The sequence below is a fragment of the Quercus robur genome, chromosome 1 (genome assembly GCF_932294415.1).
Source record: "Quercus robur chromosome 1, dhQueRobu3.1, whole genome shotgun sequence".
Taxonomy (NCBI): Eukaryota; Viridiplantae; Streptophyta; class Magnoliopsida; order Fagales; family Fagaceae; genus Quercus; species Quercus robur.
Genome location: NC_065534.1, coordinates 22,904,778 through 22,911,523, shown reverse-complemented (window position 1 = coordinate 22,911,523; position 6,746 = coordinate 22,904,778). Strand labels below are relative to the sequence as shown.

The following is a 6,746-nucleotide window of genomic DNA, read 5'->3' as shown; positions in this document are numbered from 1 at the left end:
CTTTAGGTGTTTGGTGATGGATTACAACAAATGGGACGATTGTTGTTTACAAATAAAAATTTCAAAGTGACAGAAATGAAAACAACACTCCAAACATTATGGGAAAGGGATGTTACCCAAGGTTTTCAGACCCGGACCGGACCGAGACGTCGGACTGTGAAAACCGGGAACCGGAATGAAAATCGGTTTTTTAAGAATAAAGAATCGGATTTTTTGTTAATTCCGTGAACCCTTAAAACCGGGATTGGACCACACGAATCGGTGAGAACCGTGCAGTCCAACCCCTTAGCAAATTTAAAATAAAAAAAAAAAAAAAAAAAAAAAAAAAAAAAAAATTAACACAATTTTATTCTTCTTAATTAAATTATCCATCTCTTACAAGGAATAAAAAAAATTATAATTAAAATCCTTCAAAGATATTCAACTTTACTTCAAAAATTAATCATAAATTTTAATGTTTTCATGGTTATTATTTTATTTTATTAACTTTCTTATTTAATTATTAAATATATGCTTGAAAATCATTAAATTTCCCTCACATGTATAGATATATTGTCAATTTTGCTAGTTTTATAAATTTAATATCTATATTTAGGCTTTAATTAATTATTAAATTAATTATGATGTCATCACAGTTCGACTTCGATTCGACTTCGGTTCGACCTCAAAAACCTTGAACCTCTCCCTTTTACGGTCCAATGAACGGTCCGGGTCTGTAAATCTTGATGTTGCCTCATGATACAAGGGACAACCAATTTATCTTTGTTTTCTAAGATTAGGATGAATGGTTTGCAAAGGAGACATATTGAACACAATCCATGATCATCTATACGATCTGTTTATGTCAATCAAGTCACCAACAGAATTTGCCAATAGGGTAGGATCGAATCATGGGCACCCTACTTTTGCCTTGCAAGAGAGTTATTTTGCCCTCGACTCAACCTAGCCTTGTCAATCAAGGCAACCTTCCTTGCCTCGTTGCCGCCCCCATCCTGCCAATGTTTGAAGAGAAACAATTTCTTATTGCATAATTTAAAATCTATAAACAATTAATGAGATGAAAAATATCTCAAAAAACTTTATTCTTATCCCTATGGCTAAAATGACTCATACAAGTACAACAATTAATTGTCAAAGGCCTTATAGTTAAATTGACACATCACTATGCGCAAAGTATTTGGAAGTCTAAGAGGAAGAAAGTGTTCGAGTTGAGGGATTAGTAGCATATTGTTACTATCTTAAAATAAAAATTAAAAAAAAAAGTACAACAATTAATTATTATTTAAAAAAAAATTGATTGGACTCCATTGTGATTTGCCCATGAGTTGGATATTTGAACTTCACTAGTTGCTAACCCGTGCGATGCACGGGAAAGCTATTATGTATGTAGATGTTAACAATTATTTGTCTCTTCCTCTTTGATTGTTTATTAAGATTCCAGCCTCAGAATTTTCTATCCTTGATATAAAACATTAAATTACATAATGAAAAATATAAATCAAACTTAAATTTAAATTAAAATTAAGATTCCAATCCTTAACATTCTTAATTATCCAATAAATATATGAAACACAAATTTAAAGAACTACTTAATTAATATTTGAAATAAATTGAAAGCCAACTTTAAAGTATTATTTGTATTTTCTTCCTTTGTTGCTTCACAGTAGCCACTAAATTACTCCTTTTATTTTCCTTGATTACAGATGTTGGTGTAAGTTGTACATTGCTTTCAACATCAACTTTTTGAAACTTTGTAGAATCACCATCTTATTGTCACATTCATTTGAAATACCACTGATGTAAGCCTGTCAATAGAATAGGTTGAGAAATCTATTACAGCATATAGAAGTGAAATATCAAAATTGTAATTTTGCTAATTAAACCAAACATAAAACCAAGTTTAAGATAACAAAGAAATTGAGATATGAAATCACATTCCAATTTCAAATTCTTTCTAGAAACATATTACCAATAAATATGCAAGAAACAATATAAAATAAAGGAGAAGACTGGTAAATACCTAGCTTTTCTCATCTTGCTATCGTATTAAGAGTCTTACACAGATAAGGATCCATAGTTCCAAATAACCCAAATAAAAAATTGCCAAATACCTATCTACAAAACAATAAAATCCAATTTTCAGCCAACATTCAAGAAACATTAATAGAATAGAACAAATTAAATAAACCAACTGCAGCCGGAAAGGAACTACAAATGCAGAGAAAAAAGTACAACAAAAGCATTTAGAACATAAAAATCATCCAAGTCACAGTTAGGAATGGCTAAACACTTCCTATCAATCACATAGGTAATACCTCCCTTCATACCAAATACAATTGAGGGTTGCTACTAAATTTGGGAGCTAAAGTAAAAAGTTCAGTCCAACACATAGAGGAGAGTCCTAGTAATCTAATCATTATTGATTCTGAATATGAAGGAAATAATGTCAAAGGAATTCAAATTAAGATCATCCAAGGCGCACACACACACACACATTCAATATGTTCTACATATTCGCTGAGAAATTTAAACAAACACATAGAGAACACACACACACATTCAATATGTTCTACATATTCGCTGAGAAATTTAAACAAACACATAGAGAACAAATACAAAGATAACCAAGACAAAACCCTCAAACCCACATTGCTCCTTTTATAGAACTTGACATACGAAACAGAAAATTGGTTATATTATAGGTGCTAAAAAGTACTTAATACAGAAAGTTATTTAAAAACAATGCAGAAAGTTATTCAAAACAATGTAGATTTTATGAAATAGTGCAGTGCAGTGCAGATTTTTATGAAACAATGCAGTGCAAATTTTGGTTGTAAAAAAAAATGCAGATTTTAGATGTAAAATAGTGCAGATTTTATGTAGAAAAATAGTGCAGAAAAATAACGTTTTGAAGAAGAAAACATTTTAACAAATTGGATCCATAGACCAAATTTTACACATAGAGAACAAACACAAAGATAACCAAGACAAAACCTTCAAACCCACATTACTTCTTTTATAGCAATTGACATACAAAACCTAATTTATTTAGATTCGAATGCATGTTAGAAACAAAAATCCCAAAGCCAAAACCTATTAGTAAAATCACATACCAACCAATACAACAAATTAAATCATAGGAACAAATCACAGTGCTCCTTTTATAGAACTTGACATAAATAAAATAAAATAAATCCTAAAGCCAAAGCCTATTAGTAAAATCACCTATCAAACTATACAAATTTTAAGCCATGAATTGCGATTGTAACAAATAATCTCTAAAAAAACACTATTTATAATATAGGGTTTTGTATTTGCCAACATACTTGAAAAATGTAGAGGTCCATGGGTAGGAAGTATCGAAATTTGGGGGAGATATTAAAAGTCACAAACCAAAACAATGCAGAATTAAAACCTTTTATATAGACAGCAATGCATCAACCACACACTAATAACACTAAAAGAAAATTACACAATTAACTTTTCATATATACATTACTAATTAAATTCACACACATGCTCAATGTTTTGGTATCATATTTCACTAAACAATCAATGAGTAAAATAAGAAACATAGAAATATGATACACACCAACATTGATGTAATACACTAAAAAAAATAGAACTAACATAGTGATGGTAATGCAAGAATACACAGAAGGTTCATTTCACTTATAAATGGCCTCGCTAAATGATCAACAACAAAAGAGACATATGACAGAGAAAGCACAAGATTAAAGCTACTAAAAATGAAAATGAGCATTTTGAACTTACCAGTTACCAGTACTGCCCAAAAACAATGTAAAGTATGAAAAATCAACAGATCCAAAGAGAATATATATTGGAAATTTAATTGGATTAGGAATCTCTCCACTTATGACTGTCAACCTTAGCATCAAAACTTCTCTCTTCTTGTATCCATCTGGGTTGGAAGAAACACAATGAGAAAGAAACATAAATCTTGCATACTTACATGAGTTGGAGGACCCTAAAATCATCATTAACATATATCACAAATTACAATGAGAAAGAAACATTGTTAAATCTACAATGAAAATTTAAACATTGCCAAAATTCAAACATTTTTTGAGGGCTGAGTTATTGTTTTTCATAATTATAGTTGTCGGATGCTTTGGCTAGGTAATTTGACACATATTGATTTGAACTTAAAGCATCTCTTGAAATAGCCACCACTATAGAAGGATCTTATAAATTATGGAGAAACAAAGACTTTTAATTTTTTTTTTCAATCAATTAAACAAATAAATGCATACCTAATAAAATCAATCTAAACCATGATATACGGTTGAGTACAAAATCAAGGAAGACAATAAGCAAACAATTTTATATTTGAGAATTAAAAAAGAATCTACTAAATTGAATTGATTATAGATTATAACTAAGCTTTCTTAGTCCATTAGTTATTCACTGATAAACACAATGCAAAACAAACTTGGACTATGTTAAGGTCAAAAGCTATCTTTATAAGCCATGCCTCCAAGCCAGGCATTTTGTCGAACACTTTGAGGATGATGGGGTTGGCCTCTTTTCTCTTCTCATGCAATGAAGAACTATTAGAACTACGGGTTTCCATTATTTATTAAACAATCTAAAATTAGAAAAAGAGAGATAGAGATAGACCTGTTGATGCCAACGGTGACAACCGAAAAGGCAACCACACCTCTGCTAGGATTCAATTGGCGTTGGGACTGAGTAATTGCCATCATCATCATTAGCTGAAACCGAAACTCAAAAAATAAGATTTAGAGAAAATCGTATAGAAAGAATTTCTTGAGAAGCAAATCAGTCAAATAGGAAAGAGAATGACAGAGGGAGAATTATTTAACCTAATCGGCTCTGTGGTTGAATCCGTCCATGGAGAAAAGAGGCTGAGAGTGGAGACCAAGGAAACTCCTGCATAGGCCTAGCACGTTGGCTGCCTTAGGTGTAGGGTTTGCGTTGGGGAGGAATATAGGAGATACAGATTGATGATTAAATTTGGTTTCCAAGGGAAGTGAGAAGAGAAGGTTTTAGGGAAGGTTTTAGAGAAGAGAGAGGAGAAGAAGATGGCGTTTGGGATTGAAATTCAGAGTTGGGTTTTGGGGAGAAAGAGAGAGAGAGAGAGAGGATTTAGCGTAGGGTTTGTGGGTATCGGGTTTGCTTTTTATGATTTTGGAAAAAATTTTGGGCTTCTTATTATTATTTTTTATAATTTAATTAATTTTTTTAAAAAATTTAATTAATGCTGATGTGGAAAATTGTGGGAGTTTCAAAAGTTTCGGTTTTATATATAGAATATATAGATTAAAAAAAATGCTGACGTGAAAAATTGTGGAGCTAGCAGAGGCTTCGGTTTTATATATATATATATATATATATATATATATTAGAAGGATAACAATGATATTTCTTTCAATTTTGTGGAGTGATTTTTTGGTGCAATCTAGACAAACCTATAGAGAGTAATGGCTAACCTAGTATACGATTCTCTTTGGGAACATTCAACATAGTATTGGTCACGTTACCCTATAAATGAAATAAAAAGTGGTTATCTTGTTGTATGTTGTACTAAATTAAGGAGATTCCTTAAATGCCTTTCATCATGTGAATTGCTGATTGAAACCCAGGATCATTTCATAAAGTTTGTTGACCAAAAAATCAAAGCCACTTTTAAAATTGCTGACTAATTGTAGGTGTATTATTATTATTATTATTTTGAGAAAAATTGTAGGTGTATTTGATTAAGCATTTCACGGATTTGTCATGGTAGTTGCATAATTATTGAAGGTCGCTACAATGCAGTTGCGCATAGAGAGACGTGGTCCTAAACGAAACTGTCTTGGCGTTTATAGTTGACCTTGTGATGTGTGACACATTTTTTCTAACGATGATATTGGCCATTCATATCATATGTATCGTGCACATGATACATGACATCTTCTATAATCATGGTAGCATTACCACTAATTTTTGGAGAGCGGGTACATATTACCAATCTACCATACGTTGGGTATCATGGCAAAAATGTATAGCAACAAGCTTAGATAGGGTTTTATTGCGGGAAAATTCTTAGGTACTTCCAGAGTATAGTGAAATAGTACTCTTTTCTCTTATATTCATGGTAGATCCCACCATGAATTTAATAAATAGATCACACCTTGAATGTGAGAGGAGAGAGCACAATTTTCCGTACTCCGAGAGTACCTAAGAATTACTCCTTATTGAGGGATCGTCGTTGGTGTTTAGGGTTTGTTTCAATTAAGGGGAGCGAAAATAAAGCAAGCCATTAGGTAATGAGCAGAAATAAAACATTGTATCACATAATGTTTGTGTATGTATTAAATTCAGGTTATTGACAAAGTGGATGTTACCTTAGTTGGGATAAGTCTGATTTTTTTTATTTTAAGACCTTCCATACTTGCATAAATAGTCCACAATTCATGTAGCCTCTAGTAAGCTAGATGCAATACTTTAATTTGGCATCTAGGATGGCAAGCAAATAGAAGACTCGAGTTTAGCATCTAGACTATATATTATATTGAGCTTAGGCATACCCTCTTTTGGATTAATTGGAGAAAGAACTCCACCATAGCTTATATATTTTATATTACTTGGGCTTATTCGATGAGAATGAAGGTGAGTGAATGGATCTATACTCACTCACCTTGTGAGTCCTTTGGGTCATTTGTTAATAATCTTATTTATGTCTTAGTATACGTTACCCATAATGCGGTTTATTGGGCCAA

At 31.7% G+C, this 6,746-nt stretch overlaps 1 long non-coding RNA gene across 1 annotated transcript; it reads right to left on the bottom strand.

The window, feature by feature from the left end:
• Window positions 1-2,037: 2,037 nt before the first annotated feature.
• On the bottom strand, window positions 2,038-4,738 carry LOC126713836 (uncharacterized). The gene is made up of 3 exons (XR_007651455.1): window positions 4,642-4,738; window positions 3,775-3,922; window positions 2,038-2,115 (listed from the first exon to the last, which is right to left on the bottom strand). It is a non-coding gene; the product is annotated as an uncharacterized LOC126713836 (long non-coding RNA).
• Window positions 4,739-6,746: the final 2,008 nt, after the last annotated feature.